This window comes from Rana temporaria, chromosome 5, assembly GCF_905171775.1.
Source record: "Rana temporaria chromosome 5, aRanTem1.1, whole genome shotgun sequence".
Taxonomy (NCBI): Eukaryota; Metazoa; Chordata; class Amphibia; order Anura; family Ranidae; genus Rana; species Rana temporaria.
In genome coordinates, this window is record NC_053493.1 from 77,290,874 (window position 1) to 77,310,762 (window position 19,889).

At 43.0% G+C, this 19,889-nt stretch overlaps 1 protein-coding gene across 1 annotated transcript in view; it reads right to left on the minus strand.

The window, feature by feature from the left end:
* Positions 1–19,889, minus strand: part of DPP6 (dipeptidyl peptidase like 6) — a 1,751,424-nt gene that overhangs the window by 1,689,890 nt on the left and 41,645 nt on the right. The window lies entirely within an intron of this gene.

The following is a 19,889-nucleotide window of genomic DNA, read 5'->3' on the forward strand; positions in this document are numbered from 1 at the left end:
CTGGAGGAGCACAGTCCCCGCCCCCTGCTTGTGCTCGGAGAAATCCTAAATCCCGCCTCTTGTGTCCAATCACTGTGCTGTGATTCGTTATAGCGCAGGCTGATTTTTGGGAAGGGGGTGTCCCTGAATGGTAGTTTGGAAATGTGGTCCCCTTACTTCTGAAGGGAGAAGGTTTGCTCACTCTTCTATCAGCAATCCATCTCAACTATCTGCTTCTGCACTGTCCTCTTCTGCCTCCAGCAGAGCCTTCACCATCTCGGGATCACACAGAGACTGCATATCTCAACATCCCCCTCCATCTTATACACTGAGTAAAGCTGCTCAGCTACCTACAACTGCTTACTCTGTTGTAGGTAGCTGGCTGCAGTTCACAGTTATGGCACCTCTCATAGATGATATTAGACTTTGGTTCACACTGTGCAGGATGGTTGAAGGAATCACATCTGTTCCTCCAACTGCCTGCAGCTAAATTGCGCTGCTCTTATGAGATGTTCGGGGCTGTGATTCATTCCCCCCCCCCCCCCCACATCTCAGCCCATACTGAGTCTGCCGGAACCACAGGTTCATGGTAGTATAGAGCTTTGTAAGGGTGATTTATTGTATTTTTGTATATGAGGCATGAAGCGCATCAACTTTTACTGTACCCAGGGCCGCCATCATGAATTATGGGGCCCCTTACACAGCTTCAGGCATGGGCCCCCTGGAGCAGAGAACTGGGGGGGGGGGTGCTGCCGCCTCAAATTGAGAAGCGGGAGGGCTGTCGTGAATTTGTAAGCGGGTGGGTGCCGCCGCTAATTGAGAAAATTGAGAAGCGGGGGGGGGGGGGCGTGAATTGAGAAGCGGGGGTTGCCACAAATTGGGCCCCTTACAAAAATAGTTATAAAAATATATATATATAAAAAGGGGGGGTTGCCATCCGGGGCCCTAGGGACCTCTGGGCCCTTTAATAATAATAATAAAATATATATATATATATATATATATATATATATATATATATATATAAAAATATATATATTTTTTTTTTTATAAAAAAGGGGGTTGCCATCCGGGGCCCTGGGGACCTCCAGGCCCCTTACAGGTGTACTGCCTGTACCCCCCTGATGGCGGCCCTGACTGTACCCCACACAATCAAAAAAGGTGAAGTGCTGCAGTGAATTCTGGATGTGGATCAATAAGGTTGCTTTTTTGTCTTATCTTTTAGACTTTGGCTGAGGGGTTTGTAAGTTCAATAATATGTATCACACTCTATATTGTCCACTTGACCTTCCCTTCTAGACTGTAAGCTCTAACGAGCAGGACCCTCTGATCCCTCCTGTATTGAATTGTATTGTAACTGTACTGTCTTCCCTGATGTTGTAAAGCGCCACGCGAACTGTTGGCGCGATATAAATCCTGCATAATAATAATAATAATATTGTAATCTATATAAAGTTGCATCAAAGTCACCAGCAAGACAGTATATATCCATAAAACAGTAACTTTTAATTATAGTCACCAGCAAGTCGCAATGCAAAGTTGCACTGGAAGTTATAAGATGTTGGGGTCGCAGCATTGTGAACAAAGCCTAATGCCGCGTACACACAGTAGTTTTTTGGCAAGACATAAAATTACATTTTTAAAAACGTAATTTAAAATGATTGTGTGTGGGCTTCACGTCGTTTTACGTCTTCTGAAAAATGACAAAAAATTTTTTTCGAACATGCTTCAATTTTTATGTCGTTTTTGAGAATGTCATTTTTTGTGATCTAAAAAATTATTGTGTGTGGGCTAAAACAACGTTTTAAACCCGCGCATGCCCAGAAGCAAGTTATGAGATGGGAGCGCTCGTTCAGGTAAAACTACCATTCATAATGGAGTAAGCACATTCATCACGCTGTAACAGACAAAAAAGCGCGAATCGTCATTTACTAACAAGTAACCAGCTAAAAGCAGGCCAAAGGCGAATAGAACTTCCCCTTTAGAGTGCCGTCGTACATGTTGTACGTCACCGCGCTTTGTTCATACTTTTTCAAAAACGATGGTGTGTGGGCAATGTCGTTTTTTATGATGAAGTTGGAATAACGCCGTTTTTTTTTCATGATGAAAAACGTTGTTTTCTTTCATGACAAAAAGTGATCGTGTGTACGGGGCATAAATCTAAAATATGGGCTGAATAGGACATCTATAGTTACATAATACTTTTTCGGAAAAATTATAGTCAGACTTAAAGCGCTGGTTCACCCTAAAAAACAAGTTTCTACCATGAAATCCAGCATACTAGCATGAGCTACAGTATGTCTTTATTTTATTTGTTTGCGCCATACTCACAGTTTAATCCCATAGTTAAGTTTCAGGCTAATACACACGAGAGGATTTATCCGTGGATACGGTCCAACGGACCGTTTCCGCGGATAAATCCTCTCGAGGATTTCCGCGGATTTGGATCCGATGGAGTGTACTCACCATAGGATCGAAATCCGCGCCGAAATCCCATTGCGATGACGTGTCGCGCCGTCGCCGCGATGATGACGCGGCGACGTGCGCGACGCGGTCATATAAGGAATTCCACGCATGCGTCGAATCATTACGACGCATGCGGGGGATCCATTCGGACGGATTGATCCGGTGAGTCTGTACAGACCAGCGGATCAATCCGTTGGGATGGATTCAAGCGGATAGATTTGAAAGCATGTCTTCAAATTTTTATCCGCTTGAAATCCATCCCAGGGGAAAAAAATCCGCGGAAACAGATCCGCTGGATTGTACACACCAGGGGATCTATCCGCTGGAACTGATCCGCAGATCAATTCCAGCGGATAGATCCTCTCGTGTGTACGGGGCCTCAGACTCCCGTAGGCGTTCCTATGCAGAGGGGAACATGATTGACGGCCGGCTATGGCGCGTCGCGCTTCCAGAAAATAGCCGGAGTAGGACTCGGCTCTTCACAGCGATATACGGCGCCTGCGCACAGACTAGGAGCTGACTGCGCAGGCGCCGTGAAGAGCCGACTATTTTCGGGAAGCGTGACGCGCCACAGCCGGCCGGCAATCATGTTCCCCTTTGCATAGGAACGCCTACTCCCCGTGGGGAGTCTGAAACTTAACTACGGATTAAACTATGAGTACGGCGCAAAAAAATAAAATAAAGGCATACTGTAGCTCGCGCTAGTATGCTGGATGGCATGGTAGAACCCCCCGCTTTAAAGGTACCACACAAGACAGTATATATCCATAAACATAGTAACTTTTTATTATGTCCATATGTAATCTGTAATAGTTAACAACCTAACATTTCTGTTTAAATGGTCCTATGTGGTCAGTCAATCACTACAAACCATATCTGAATAAGGAAAATTAATTATAGCGATTAATTAACCACAAAGGAACCTTTTACACCGAAATGTTATGTTGTTAATTATTATATGTGGACTATAATTAAAAGTTACTGTTTTATGGATATATACTGTCTTCTGTGTTATCTCCAAAGACCAACTATAATTTTTCCGAAAACAAATTATGAACCAAGACATCAATATATGGACCAATTATATCATCAGGCATATTTAATTTTGTATTCTGTGTCACAGGTAGCCCTTAGAGATGATAATATGGATTTAATATGGTACATTTGACGTGTATCTAATATACATTTTCTTAAAAATTCATACCTCCCAGGCCGGCTTATTTTAATGAGTCACAATTTTTTGCATTTTCTAATAATTTTTATGAAATTGCCTCTAATTATTCTAAAAACGGTTTCTGTTTCAGTTTATAAAAGCAAACAACATTTGTTGAGTCAGCGTAGGTCATGCTAAGGAGAGTCTGCATATTTTTGGTCCAGACCAGAGCTATGGCAGCACACCTCTAGCCAGCCCACTCTCCAGCCAAGGCCCCCTTAGTCCGATCAATGCCAATGCTTCTGCTGGCTATATCAGTACAGATGTCCCACTGGGAAGGAAAATCGGTTTACTTGTCTGCTGAGCGCACGTTGAAAGGTCACAGATACTGTCAGTGAGGCATTAACCCTTTTCTGTTCATGGGGCAGCGATCCGACAGTTGTTCTGAGGATAATTCTCAAAATTGATGTTGTGGTTATGTGAGTGTGAGATGAGGCAGCCTGATATCCACAGCCTTAGACTATTTCCCCTAAAACATTATCCTTGTCAACATATGGCAAATGCTGTCTGTAGCAATACTACAGTAATGAGCGACAAGCTGAACTAAATGAAATATAGCCTGAGGTTTTGCTACAATACTGTAAGGATTTCTCTCTTTCAGTTATATGTAAGCTTACTGATGTAATCAAATGTTATTTTCATTCCATTAGGAATGGATTGTAAAAAATATAAAATATGACTGAAGAAATTCTATTCTGGAAGGAATTCTTGCACTCTTTAAAGCATCAAGATAACACATTTTGCAGGGGTAGTCTGAATGGAAACATAGGGCCAGATTCAGGTACAAATACGTTACGCTGCGGCGGCGTAACATATCCCATTTACGTTACACCGCCGCAGGTTTACAGCGTCAGTGCCTGATTCACAAAGCTCTTACCTGTAAACTTGCGGCGGTGTAACGTAAATCCGCTCGGCGCAAGCCCGCCTAATTCAAATGGGGCGGGCACCATTTAAATTAGGCGCGTTCCCGCGCCGAACGTACTGCGCATGCTCCGTCCGTCAAATTACCCGACGTGCATTGCGCTAAATGACGTCGCAAGGACGTCATTGGTTTCGACGTTAACGTAAATGGCGTCCAGCGCCATTTTACGGACGACTTACACAAACTACGTGAATTTTAAAATTTAGGCGCGGGAACGACGGCCATACTTAACATTGGCTAGGCCACCTAGAGGGCAGCCTTATTTTTACGCGGCGTATCTCGATGGAAACAACGTACATTTAGAGCGACGGGTAAAGCGTACGTTTGTGAATCGCCGTAACTAGTCATTTGCATATTCTACGCCGACCGTAATGGAATCGCCACCTAGCGGCCGGCCTAGAATTGCATCCTAAGATCCGACGGTGTAAGTCAATTACACCTGTTGGATCTTAGGGCTATCTATGCGTAACTGATTCTATGAATCAGCCGCATAGTTACGACGGGCGGATCACAGAGATACGACGGCGTATCAGGAGATACGCCATCGTATATCTCTTTTGTGAATCTGGCCTATAGTGCATAGGATCATCGGCCTTCAAATCAATGGTGAGGTCATTGAAAAATGACAGAGAAGCAATGAGAGGTCCTCCGCAGATAAGATATGTTCTGATCTACATGTCCAGGTATACAGGAAACTAGCAGGGTGAGTTTAGGGATTTCACATAGGGAGTCATGGTTAGTACCAGCTGAAGTATGAACAGATCACCATGTACTGTTGTTCCATTTTGTATGCCTAGAGGGGAGACGTGGAATGGTGTTCCAGTCAGAATGAGTAGAGGGGAGGCAGGGAGTGGTCCACCAGTCAGAATGAGTAGAGGGGTGGCAGAGAGTGGTGTACCAGCTGGAACATGTCAAGGGAAGGCAAGGAGTGGTGTACTAGCCAGAACATGTATCGGAGAGGCAAGGAGTGATGTGCTAGTTGGAATGAGTAAAGGGGGGGCAGGAAGTGGTTAACCAGCTTGAATATGTAGAGGGAGGCAGGCAGGGAGTGGTGCATCAATTGTAATGTGTAGAGGGCAGGCAAGGAGTGGTGCACCAGCTGGAATATGTAAAGAGGAAGCAAGGAGTGGTGTACTAGTCAGAATGTGTACAAGGGAGGCAGGAAGTGGTATACCAGCCAGGATATGAGGGGATGCAGAGTGGTATACCAGATGAATTTGTACAAGGGAGGCAGAGAGTAGTGTACCAGCCAGAATGGATACAGGGGAGGCAAGAAGTGGAATACCAGCCAGCATATGTAGGGGAAGGCAGGAAGTGGTGCACTAGTTGGAATGTGTAGGGGGGGGGCAGGGATTCCTGTAGCAGACATATTACATAGAGGGGAGGTAGGAAGTGGTGTACCACTCAGAATGTTTATAGGGCAGGCAGAGAGTGGTGTACCAGCCAGAACATGTAGGAGAAGGTAAGAATAGGTGTACCAGTTGGAATGTGTACAAGGGAGATAGAGAGTGGTATACTGAAGAGAATCTGTGGAAGTAATGAAATAATTGGTGTACTAGTCAAAATGTGTAGCCAGGAGGCAGGGAGTGGTGTACCAGGCAAAATAAGTAGAGGGGAGGCAGATAGTGGTGCACCAGCTGGAATATGTAAAGGGCAGGCAAGGAGTGGTGCACTATCCAGAACATGTAGAGGAGAGGTCAGGAGTGATGTGCCAGCCTGAATGAGTACAGGGGAACCAGGGAGTAGTGTGCCATTCAAAATAAGTGGAGGAGAGGCAGGGTGTGGTGTACCAGCCAGAATATGTAAAGGGGAGGCAGGGAGTAATGTACCAGCCAGAATGTGTAGAGGGGAGGCAGGGAGTGGTGTACCAGTAGGAAATGTGTAGAGGGGAGGCAGGGAGTGATGTACCAGACAGAATATGTAGAGGGGAGGCAGGGAGTGATGTACCAGCCAGAAAATGTAGAGGGGAGGCAGGGAGAAATGTACCAGCCAGAATATGTAGAGGGGAGGCAGGGAGTAATGTACCAGCCAGAATGTGTAGAGGGGAGGCAGGGAGTGATGTACCAGTAGGTAATGTGTAGAGGGGAGGCAGGGAGTGATGTACCAGCCAGAATGTGTAGAGGGGAGGCAGGGAGTGATGTACCAGCCAGAATATGTAGAGGGGAGACAGGGAGTGATGTACCAGCCAGAAAATGTAGAGGGGAGGCAGGGAGTAATGTACCAGCCAGAATATGTAGAGGGGAGGCAGGGAGTAATGTACCAGACAGAATGTGTAGAGAGGAGGCAGGGAGTGATGTACCAGCCAGAATATGTAGACGGGAGACAGGGAGTGATGTACCAGCCAGAATATGTAGAGGGGAGGCAGGGAGTAATGTACCAGCTAGAATGTGTAGAGGGGAGACATGGAGTGGTGTACCAGTAGGAGGCCGGGAGTGATGTACCAGCCAGAATGTGTAGAGGGGAGGCCGGGAGTGATGTACCAGCCAGAATGTGTAGAGGGTAGGCCGGGAGTGGTGCACCAGTCACAATATGTAGAGGAAAGCCAGGGCATAGTGTACCAGCTAGCCTACTGTATGCAGAGGGGAGATAGGGAGTGGTGTACCAGTTGGAATTTGTAGAAGAGAGCAGGGGGTGGTATACTGACCAGAATGTGTAGAAGGGAGGTAAGGGGTGGTGTACCAGTCAAAATGTGTAGAGGAGAGGCAGAGAGTGGCATACTAGCAGGTATGTGTAGAGGGGAGGAACAAAATGGTGTACCATCCAGCATGGGCACAGGGGAGTCAGGGTGTTGTGTACCATCCACCATTTTTTTTAAACATAGGCAGGGTGTTGTAAACCAGCTATTATGTGAACATGTAAACAGGGAAGGCAGAGTGGTATTCCAGATGGCGTGTATACAGGTGGGCAAGCAGGGGTGTTCCAGCTGGCACATGCAAAAGGAAGTCAGGAAATGGTATTCAAGTCTTAAACTAGTTTTCAGAAAAAGTAAACTAAGTACGTTTCTACTGTAGAAGTTAGTTCTAAAACATTTGAGGGCAAACAGGCTTTAATTAAAGAAGTGCAGTTAGAAAGAAGATTTACCAGCTGTGATGTAGTAGCTCTTGTACACAGTGCCTAGGGCACTTTGTAATCTTGGATGGTTTCTAGGTTAACCATAGACAGCAAATATGCTATTACTGAATTATAACCTGTGCACAACAGAGAAAAAGGAACACGCGGCACCTAATTGCATGGATTTTCCAGCATATATTGCAGAAGCAATACCTATGCTATAAAGCTTTATGGAACACCTACATTGTCTGATCCGTGCCCAGTCATCACAAAGCACACATCGCATAACATGCAAAGATTGGATTGTGTGCAGAAATCCTAAGCCTTCCCCAATTTACCATTTGCCCTACAAATCCACTTTCATCTGCTGAAAACAAACAAGAAAACATAATAAAATAAACAGGTTGCTTTAGGTTAAAAATATGAGCCTGCCATTAGCTACTCAGAGTTAGCTGTGTACATATTGCAGCATGGTTCATATGAATGATTTAGATCCAACCAATCCATCCATCTGTTTACCTTTTCATGCTTTTAGTGAAAATTCTGAAGAAAGTAATGCCTAAGTAGACCAAATGAGATTAATAAAAGAGCTTGTTGTATTTAACGATTTACAAAAAAAAAAAAAAACTAACATTACATTATCAGGTTACTGCAGCAGCTCCTGATCAAACTGTTTGTTCTGGGTGAATATAGTTAATTAGGCTAAGTTACAAACAGGAGAATCTTTATATCTGAAAACATCTAGCACAAGTCAGCATTACAACATTACATTAGTATTTCCACTTCACTTAATAACACATCTTAAGCTTAGGCTGACTAGATCACATAGCCTCAAGATGCTACTAATGAGCACTGTGGGTGTTTCAAAACCTTGGGCACTGCAGAATGCCACTGTTTTCGACCAGACTCCGTGCCGGACACTTGCATTAATATTATTTCTGGGTGATACAAGCAGGTTGAATTTGTTCACATTTATATCTAAAACCATTAAAAAGACTAAAGCTCCTTAACGGTCCAACACATAAAAAAAATGACCGTTGCAGTAGGCCCCTTTACTCCTTGCTCCTGTAGGCTCCTTCTATCTATTTCCTGATGACGCGCGCACGAGCATGAAATGCATAGAGAGATTGGTGCACAGCACGCCTGATACATTAGCCTCCTGCCCCATTGAATCAGCTGAGATGCATGCCGTTTTGTTTTGTATCACGTGTTAGTGACAGGACCGGCCTCTGCCTTCCCTCAAGCTGCGCCGCAACCCTGCTGTACCTGACACAAAAAATAAGCCTTGTAAGTGATTTTATCGAATAAATAAGACTGTATTACACTATCTCTGCCTCATTGCGCTGGAGCCATTCATTTTGCAGATTGAAAGAGAAAGGGGGACCACAGACGTTTTATGCCTAAGCTTATGAAGAGCAGTTTGGATTAAGGTGGTGTCCTGTCAATTTCTGGAAGTATTGATCATAACCTGTGAGAGGCTTGAAAGAGGAAGGATCCTGAGGAAATATTCTCCTATATGCCTGGTGGTCATTTATGGCCTTGGATATCTGGTGAGCGCAAATGTGTGGCACTTTGGGTGAAGCACTTTGATTGATGCACGTTGCACTTTTTAGGAGGCACGGTGTTGGAATATTAGAAGACCCGAAAAAAATTACTGTTTTTCATTATAACACATTATAGATTGTTTAAACATTTGCTTTAATTATGGACATTTGATTACATATTTGTTGACACTTTATGCACTTTATTTTATATCGTGTTGCACCCTTTCACTTTTTTATCTATCTATCTATGAGACCGTTCCCCCAAAGCCTCCTCGCTAAGTTGCATCAGGTCACAGTCACACACCTGCCTCCTTGGATTGGATTGGAATAAATACTTATAGAGCGCCGAATGCGAGTTGTGAAACTCGCGTCTTCACATACAATACAAGGTTTATAGTCTTAAATTGTATGTAATGACGCCAAGGGACTGCCAGGGAGAACCGGACAGTACCTGAACCTGCCAGAGCGAGGAATAAGTTAAGTAATACCACCTCTTCTTCTACTCTTTAGACTTTACAAGCATTACACCCTTGTAGTGCAGGGGCCCACCGCAAAGTTTTTTTTCTCTATTCCAGATAGGTGGGAGGATCCTCTCAATGCCAACATCCAAAATGTAGCAAAAAAGAAGAGAAATTAAAGTTGTTTTCCTAAAACAATGGACTTTCTAGGGACAGCATGAGGCGGTTTGTATAAAAAGTTAAAAAAAATGTATTCGATATATATTTAAAGTCAGAGACACAATATAAGAAACATAGAAAAGGGCGATTAAAAAGCACCCTCCATCTACAGATAGTCAACACATACCAAATCCTATTGTATGGAGAAAAGAGAAAAAATAGCCACAATGTATCATAAATTATATTGAAGTCCAGTAATGATCTCATTACTGGGCTTCAATATACTTTATGATACATTGTGGCTATTTTTCTCCATACAAAAGGATTGGGTATCTGTTGACTTTCAGTAGTTGGAGGGTGCTTTTTAATCCCCCTTTTCTATGCTTCATGTATTGTGTCTTTTTCAATATATATCAAATAAAAATCCCTAAACCTTTATACAAACCGCCTCATGGTGTGCCTAGAAAGTCTGTTTTGAGAAATTACTTTAGATTCCCCCCCCCCCCCTTCAGCCACAAGGAGCAAGAAAAATACCTGGGGCCAAATCCTCAGCCAGGCGGCGTAACTTAACTTTTTCCATTTAAGTTACACCGCCGCAAAATTCCCAAGTTAGTGCCCGATCCACAAAGCACTTACCTGGGAATTTGCAGCGGTGTAACTTAAATTCCGCCGGCGCAAGGCGTTCCTCTTCTCCAGGGGGCGATTACCATTTAAATGAGGCGCGCTCCCGCGCCGGCCGTACTGCGCATGCTCGTGACGTCATTTTCCCGACGTGCATAGCGCAAAATTACGTTACGTCGGGATTTGTGGATTGCGACGGGACAATAAAGTTGCGTCGGGTAAAAAAAAATTGGAAATTTAAAAAAAATCGCGTCGCGAGCAAGAAAGGTCTGTTTTTACAAGGTGTAAACAGTTTACACCTTGTAAAAGCAGCCCTAATTTTGCGTTTGCAAAATATAACTTACGGAGAAAAAACGAAGCTGAAAAGCTTCGTGGATCTCCGTAAGTCCTACCCGACTTGCATACCCGAGGCGGCATTTCGACGCAAAATGCCCCCAGCGGCGGATGCGGTACTGCATCCTAAGATCCGACAGTGTAATTCAATTACACATGTCGGATCTTCGTCCTAACTATGGGAAACTGATTCTGTGGATCAGTTCCATAGTTAGGACCAGGGATACGACGGAGTAACAGCAATTACTCCGTCGTATCTCTTTTGAGGATTTGGCCCCTGGTACTTACAGGTATAGATATCATGACATTGAATACCTTTCCTTCTACATAGCAGCACTGGTGCTTGATGATGTGCTTGATGATTGCTATCCCTGCATAAGCTCCACAGAACTCTATCTTTGCTCTCAAAAACAGTTTCCTGCAAAAGTAAAAATAATCGGTAAAAATAAATTGCAGTGCAAAATTACAACTGTCCTATTTACCTTCACCTGTAATGTCACAGAACTGGACTCAAGATTGCTGGAAAATGGTAAATATATATATAAAAAGAAATATATATATATATATATATATATATATATATATAAAATATAAAACCTCTGTTTCATGCTCCAGTATGGTTGTGTGAGGCCAAGGTGCACTCAGAAGGAGGGCATGTTACTGACATACACCAAGAACCATCAAGAGGAAAAGAACTGGCATCAATACAGGGAAATAAGTATATACTCTTGAAATGGGTGCCATTTTACCTGCAAAATAATTAGCATTTATATGCATCCAGCCCTGATATAGATAAATCCCAACCAAAGGGTAAAACCAGGTTGGTGACGGTGATGGCCGCACGGAAATCGGCTGTTGCTGTAGCCCACTAATGGTGCGAAATATGAACGAAAATTCTTAGATAAGATTTTCGAAAGAAACTTCTTTTGAAATTCGACCCATGTATAGTATAGCCTGCCTTAATTTGCCTTCACCTGTCAAGAAGATATGGCAGATTAGCTATAGATCTTCATGCTACAATGGTTATTGCAGTAGCAGCAGGCCGGAGATCACTGTGCCAGGGAATTAGTGCACCCTGCAGGAGATGTTCAGGGCCAAGGCAAGCAAGGGGTGGGGTGTGCCATGCAAGCGCATTATATACTACTGAGTGCCCTGGTTTCAGACTGTCTTCCAGCAAAGTTTACTTGCAGTTCACCACAGCAATGCTTTATCAGGCAGCTAGTATTTATCACCTTGGCCAGCACCGCCCACAGCCTCTGGGATGCTGCACACACAGAACGTTCCTACTCTGAGGCTCTGGTGAACTAAGAGGAAAGCAAGGCAAGGAAGGGATCAGAGGAGGGATTGGGATGTAGAGGTTAGCACAGAAAGTAGAGGGAATGGTGAGCCAGGAGGGTATTTGGGGTGTGAAGGTGAGCAGAGAGGGGGCTCTGAGGTGCAAATGGGGTTTAAGATGCAGAGATAAGAGATAGAGAAAGGGAGCTGAAGATGTGAGCAGGTTAGGGGGGTGGGGGGATGCAGAGGCGAGAAGGGGGACAGGTCCAATATTGAGCAGGGTGGGATTGGGGTGTAGAGTTTAGCAGAGACAGTGGGGTGCAGCAGTGAGCAGAGAGGGTAACAGGGGTTAGGTAAAGGAGAGGAGCTGTGGTGCAGGGGTTAGCATAGAGGGAGAGTTGAGGTGCAGTTGTTAAAAGAGAGGAGGCTTAGGATGTACAGGTCAGCAAAGGGGGGTTGGTGTGCAGAGGTAAGAAGAGAGGGGGTAGGATTCAGACATGAGCAGAAAGGGTGTTTGGGGTGCAAAGATGAGTGTAAAGGTAAGCGGAGAAAGGGGTTTTGGGGTACAGAAATGATAAGAAAGGAGGTTTGGTGTTACAGAGGCGCCATTGGCTTCCACTGCTGTCAACAAAAGTCAGTGAGCCAATGAGAAGAGAGAAGGGGCAGGGCTGAGCCGTGGCTCTGTGTTTGAATAGACACACAGATCAGAGGCTCAGCTCGGGTGTCCCCATAGCAAGCTGCTTGCTATGAGAGCACTGAGCAGGAGGGAGGGGCCAGGAGCACCAGCGGGGGATCCGAGAAGAGGAAGGAGGATCTGGGCTGCTCTGTGTAAAACCACAGCACAGAGCAGGTAAGTATAACAGGTTTGTTATTTTTAAACAAAAAAGAAAAACAAGACTTTACAATCACTTTAAACTAACAGAGCAGGTAACTGTTGCAGTATCAGCGCGGCCCCACTGCAAGGGAGGACTTGTATATTTCCTGAAGTTGGACTTTAAGCAATACAGCCTGGCTGCACAGTGATGAGGCATCCCTCTGTACACCCTGCTCTTTCTCTCTGTCAGAATGTTGTCAGCTCATATGCACTACAGCAAAACTGAATAGACCCTTCTATTACTGAAGCATTCCCGGTCTGAGTGCTGCTGTAAGGGAATTCAAGCGGCTAACACCATGTCAAAAGCAGGTATTGAAATAAATGTATTTAATTTTTTTTATTATAAATAGTTATGTGCAATACTAATAATTTGTGCCTGGAAGCATCTTTGTAGATCTAATCAGCAACGTGAATCCCTCAAAGGATTCCCAGCATTGCTTATATAATCCCGGTGCTCACTGCTATATACAAGTACTTTAATCTTCGAATGCCACAGAACAGAAACTGTGGTGCCTTGATAAAGCAAAACAACTGAATAAGAAACAATTGTTGGCTGGATTTTTTTTTTATATAGCCCTGCGACATTTAGCAAATAAAAAAGATTTAAAAAGTGACCCATGCCATTTCTCTTCCTATCTAATGTAAAAAGGTATCTGCCCACAAAGGCTGTTGTAAACTCTTTATTGCTCTCTTTAATGTTACAGCTCTTTACCAATCACCTGATAGCAGCTGTGAAAAATCTGTGTAAAGTATTGGCATTACTTTTAAAAGCCTGATTTGTAGTCTGCAATACTGTAACAGGTAAGAGGGTTAAGGCGGTACTGGAAAATAAAGGTGGCCACACAAAATATTGACACTTTGGGCCCACTTTTGTGAGATACTGTATGTCATAATTTGCCTAGGCTTGGAAACCAGAAAGTAACTGAAGAAATGTGAAAAAAAAGGAAGGAAATATGATATACTTTCATGTCTACTTTGATTGAGAAAGTAAAGTTCTGCTTTAACAGCTGGCTAGGCTAAATGTCAAAATACAATAGCCGCAGCGAGAGATTCAGTCATCTGCACTGCATAGTGTGGATGGGAGAGTCCTTTCGATTTTTTCTAATGGACATAATTGATATGTGTATAGCCTTAATATCTGAATTTGACTTGGTATCAACCTGTTGCAATCCCTGTACAGCAGAGATGAGATTGAGAGAGGCAGAACACAAGGGATCAGTCAGTTGTGATGAAGACTTTTGCTTTTCTTTTCACGTTCCAATAACAGGCTGTAGGAGGGACAAGACCTGTAGGTGCTACTCAACTGTAGTTAATAAAAAAGCAGGTCTCCTGTCCTATCAGACAGGGTTGTGCTGATTTTCCCATCCACACATTCGATGTGGAGCCTTGATCGTCAGCAAAATACAATGAGCAGTGCTTCCGGCTATTGTCGGTAGAACTGATCATTTGGGGAAAACCTGAAATACTGGTTATACAGACAATTCTTTCACCGCTCCAGATGAGCTTTGTAGGTCATCAAGGGTTGTTGAACCACCAGGGTGCCGGCAATGCTGATTATAGCACATAGACGAAAAAAACTCTGGATAGCCGCACTCCAAAATGACTTTAAAATAAAGTAGGTCTTTTATTGTCAAAAGCACATGCAGACACTGCAAACAACAAGTACAGAATGGCCGACGCGTTTCAGGCTGCAATTCAGCGCTTAGTCATGACTAAGCGCTGAATTGCAGCGTGAAACGCGTCGGCCATTCTGTACTTGTTGTTTGCAGTGTCTGCATGTGCTTTTGACAATAAAAGACCTACTTTATTTTAAAGTCATTTTGGAGTGCGGCTATCCAGAGTTTTTTTCGTCTATGTGCTATACTGGTTATACACAAGTCAGTTGATAGTTCGATTTATGTACAACCCGCTAGTCCATACATGGATTGAAATTCGGCTGGTACCTGCTGAACTTGCAGAATTTCAATGCATGTATGGCCGGCAATCTGTTAGTCTGGAGTTCAGCTTTAATCAATATTAGCCATATAGTAAAATGACAGGGCAAGGTGGCTCTCTCGTTCTGGGACAAGGTCATACGATGTTGTCCCGATCTTGCCACGCCTGTGTGTCCATGGGGGTGGGTTGTGTCCCTAGGACATGGCGCAATCTGCGATTTTGGTAAAGAGGCGATGACAAGGCTTTTTACCCATGTGATCAGCTGTGTCCAATTACAGTTGATCACATATAACCAAACTAAAGAAATGACGGTTGTAACGGGAGGGCCTGTGGGACCCAGAGGCTCTTGCAGGGTGTGGGGTACTCCTGTTTCAGCTTCACCGATGACTCTTGTGTCTAAAGTCATCCTATGTCCACTAGGGGCATAGGATGACTGAGAAATGATATCTTGGACTACATGAGTTGGGGCAGTAATGTAATCCACAATATATTCAAGAATGTCTGGAAGAACTAATTACAGGTTGTTGATTCTGAACCCAACAGGTTAATAGAAGAGTGACCCATTCATGTGGGAACACAGACTGTTAAGGGGGTAATCAAGTCTGCTACTGTCATGTAAACTAACCTTAGTCTGGCTTCTAAAGACCTTTCATTGTGTTATGCTAATTGACACTGTATTGTGTGAATTTCTATTGATGATAGATGTGTATTGTGAGTTAGCACAGTCTAAAGGTCAGATGTCTGACTTATGTCTACTAAAGGAATGTGTATTGAATAGCAGGTGAGAGAAGCCAGAGTCATAATGTCTGACTTGTCAGCTGTAGCTAATTAGCTCATGTGGATTGTGTCAGACCTGGTGCCAGAAAGTCTGACTAAAAGATGTGTATTGGGCTCATTGTATAATGTTGTGGGTGGAGTTCAGTCATTGTTCATTGGGGTTTCTAACTGTATATAAGAAGCCTGAGTTTCCCATTAAAGTCTATTCGTTTGAACCTCAAACAGAGCTGTGTCTCGTTATTGGGGTTCGTCTGCTGGATTGTGGAGTGTCGATAAGCTGTCGTGGGTTGGTGGAATGGAATATTGTAAACAGCATAAACCCCTGTCCCACTTGAGGTTCCTTTACAACGGTTATCGGCTTTCCTCTCTTCACACTGACAGTGTCACAGGAGAGGTAAGCCGATCAGTGCCATTTCCTCACTGGCGAGATCCTGACAGATAATCAGGACACCGATTATCAGTGCCCTGATTATCATTGCAGCCCCAACAGTGCTTAGCAGATTGTCAGTCAGTGCCCAGCATCAATGCCAATTAGTGCCCATCAGTGATGACAATCAGTGCTGCTTTTCAGTGCCCATCAGTGTCATCCATCAGTGCTCATCAGTCCCACCAATCAGTGCCACCTATGAGTTCCCATCAGTGCCACCTATTACTGCCCATCAGTGCCACCTATCAGTGCTGCATATCAGTGCTGCCTATCAGTGCCCATCATTGCTGCATATTATTACCTCATCATCAGTGCCCTTCAGTGCCACCTCATCAGTGCCCATCAGTGAAGGAGAAAAAATACTTATTCACACAATTTTCAGAAACAGAAACAAAGAAAACTTATTTTTCAACATTTTCCAAATTATTATTTTTTTTTGCAAAAAAAAAAAACCTAGTGGTGATTAAATACCATCAATATAAAACTCAATCCGTCTCAAAAATATGATACAAATATAATTTGGGTACAGTGTTGTATGACTGGGCAATTGTCATTCAAACTGTTACAGCTCTGAAAGCTTAAATTTGGCCTGGGCAGGAAAGTGGCCAGTATTGAAGTTGTTAACTCAGATTGCGATGCGAAGTGTCATCAGAATATGTACTGTGCAGTGGAACAGGCGCAGTATGGACGTAACCTGTACGTTCACTTATACATTAAAAGTACATTTCAGATTTCTAATTCATAAGACATTTACTTGAGATCACATTCCATTTTAACCTAATGTTGTGAAAGTGAAATATAGGCAATTTTTCCACATTTTATTGCAATGGACATTGAACTCAAAACAGCTGATCTTACCATCTCATTAAATTTATATATGTCATTTTATGTTATAATTATATGTCAGCAAAAAATATATATTACATCCATAACACAGTTCTTGTATTTTTTTGTCCTTATCGAAATATTTGCCTTTGGCAAGTTTAGAAGGTTAAAAGGCATACTGAAGAGGTATAACCCATCACGCAGTGCCGGCTGGCAGCTGGAAGAATCAGAATTCCACGTGGATATGACCTTTGAATATGGTTCAAGAACTTGCTTTGACACACACATGTATTATTAATCAAAAACAATGAATGAGTGGCAAATTCTTAAAGATTAAATTCTTTTGGCTGGCACAAAACCTCAGAGCCTCAGTGCTGCACTGTACTGTATGCCATATGGCAACTACTGGCAATATTTTAGATTGTTTTACTACACCTTTGAATTGATATGCTTTTTCTTCTAAATGAAGCATAAATATTATCATATATTCGCCCAGGTTCACACTGACAGCGGGAATGAAATTGTGCGAGTTTAGCTGAATTGCTGCTGATTTGGCATGCGATTCGACATGTCAAATCACATGCCAAATTGCTTCAATGTGAACCTAGGCTAAAGGGCATTTCCAAGGCAGTAACAAGAAATTAAGCCTATCTGAGATACATTTCTGCTTTTGTGGGTAATAGATTACAGATCAGCTAACATACACAATGCAGTATGTGCAGCATGCACACAAACATACCACACATTTTGATAATGAAGATTTTCTATAAGCTGTATTCAATGTGCAGCAACTGAACATCTCTATCAAGCATGCAAATATCCTATTAATATATCTGTTTACTGTATATAATTTTGTAGGTTACAGTTTTCTTTTAAATATGCCATTCCTAAAGTCTTCTAAAATCAGAATATATGACGACTTAAGCTTGGAGGCAGGGACAGTTAGTTGGTACCTGAAGTGGAATCGTGGCACAACTATTATTGGTTTGAATAAAGGAAATGTGCACATGTAAAGAACAGCAGCAAGGTACTTATAGATCCATACACTATGGTAACGCCGACTCAGTAACTTAGTCAATACAGGTGCAATAATTCTTAGCAGTGTCAGGCTCATTGCTGTAGTTCCCAGAACTAAGAAGGTCTGATCCCACACCTTTGTCACAGTACTGGAGTCCAAAGGTATCCATAGTAAGTCCTTCCTCATCAGGAGCCTTTCCCTACAGCTAAATGAGCTGTCCTTATCAAGCGTTGAGCCTGTCCCTACTCTATCCACTCCACAAATGGGTGCCAACTGCCCTGGGGCATTGCTATTTATTATCATTGCCCCCTCTAAAAATGGGTTCTGATGTCATCCAGTGTTTCATCATACACTCGGATTACTGCTCCCCTGGTGACTCATAGGCCTTGTACACACGATGGGTTAACCAGAGGACAACGGTCTGAAGGACCGTTGTCCTAGGTTAACCTATGAAGCTGACTGATGGTCCGTCGTGCGTACACACCATCAGTTAAAAAACGATCGTGTCAGAACGCGGTGGCGTAAAACACAACTACGTGCTGAAAAAAATGAAGTTCATTGCTTCCAAGCATGCGTCGACTTGATTCTGAGCATGCGTGGATTTTTAACCGATGGTTTGCGTAATATCGATCGGTTTTGACCTATCGGTTAGCAATCCATCGGTTAAATTTTAAAGCAAGTTGCCATTTTTTTAACCTAAGGTTAAATAACCTATGGGGCCTACACACGATCGGTTTGGACCGATGAAAACGGTCCTTTAGACTGTTATCCTCGGGTTAACCAATCGTGTGTACGAGGCCTAACGAAGACTGCAAAGGAACAACATTCCTCTTATCCTCCATGTCCTCTGTACAGAGGGTAGCAACACAACACCATTTACAGAGGGGGTAAACTGCTCCTGCCTACAAGCTGGCCATACATTTATAGATTTTTAACAGCCTTCCGATTTCTCCATCCACACTATACAGCATTAATGGATGTATACCCTGGCTGAGTTATTGTATTTTGACAACCAGGCAGCCGATTAGATGCAGCCGTTGTTTATCTGACAGTTTTTGGCTTGGCTCCTTCGAATTTTTGTATTAAAGGATTTTGGGTGGCCATGGCCACCTACTGACTGGATTTCAGCTTGTTCATCAGAACTAGACAAAATTCTAAAGAGACTAAAGAGTGGTGCACTGAAGCACCCATGAAATGTGAGTACCCTATAGAGTCTAGTGTTTAGTAACAAAATTATTTAAAAACAATATCACACTATCTAGTTTCCTTTGTCGTACATGTATGTGGAAAACATGTCATCAAGCAGCCCAGGATCCCATCACAGATACTGAACCCTGGGGTGGTTCATATGCATGTTTTAACCAAACTAAACTGCAAGATGACACACTCTAAGGTGAGCGCATACACTAAAGGGGGGAGCACCGGAATGGACACAGGCACATGCTTGCTATCACCATTATTTGGATCTGATTATTTTTTTTTTTTTAGAATGGACTTTATAGTTTATTATATCAAACATGTCTTCACATGAATTGTTTGACATAGAATTTTGCACTTAGCACTTTAATGCACTGCAACACCTTTTTGTATTGAATTGGAGCACTTTATTAAGGACTTTTTTTTATATATGACATGTGATGATAAGATTTTACATGTTGTGTTACATTGTAGCACCGAGTCACTTTATTGATAAAAGTATTGGCACCAGGGCACTTTATGTGAGAGATGATACCGCTGTAAAAACTGCTGATCCCTTGGCTTTGCTTCCGTCCCACTAAACCGAAAGGGTGCTGGCTATGCATAGGTGCATTGGATAGAAGAAGATCCTGGACTGCTGCACTCCTTAAAACGATGTCTTGTACAAATAAAATCCAAAAAAGCAACCAAAGCGATACAGTCAAAATAAAGTGAACAACAGGAAAAAGGTGGCTAAAATGTTTCACATCATGTGATGCTTACTTGTAGCTACGAGTATCGCTTTGGTTGTTTTTTGGATTTTATTTGTACAATAA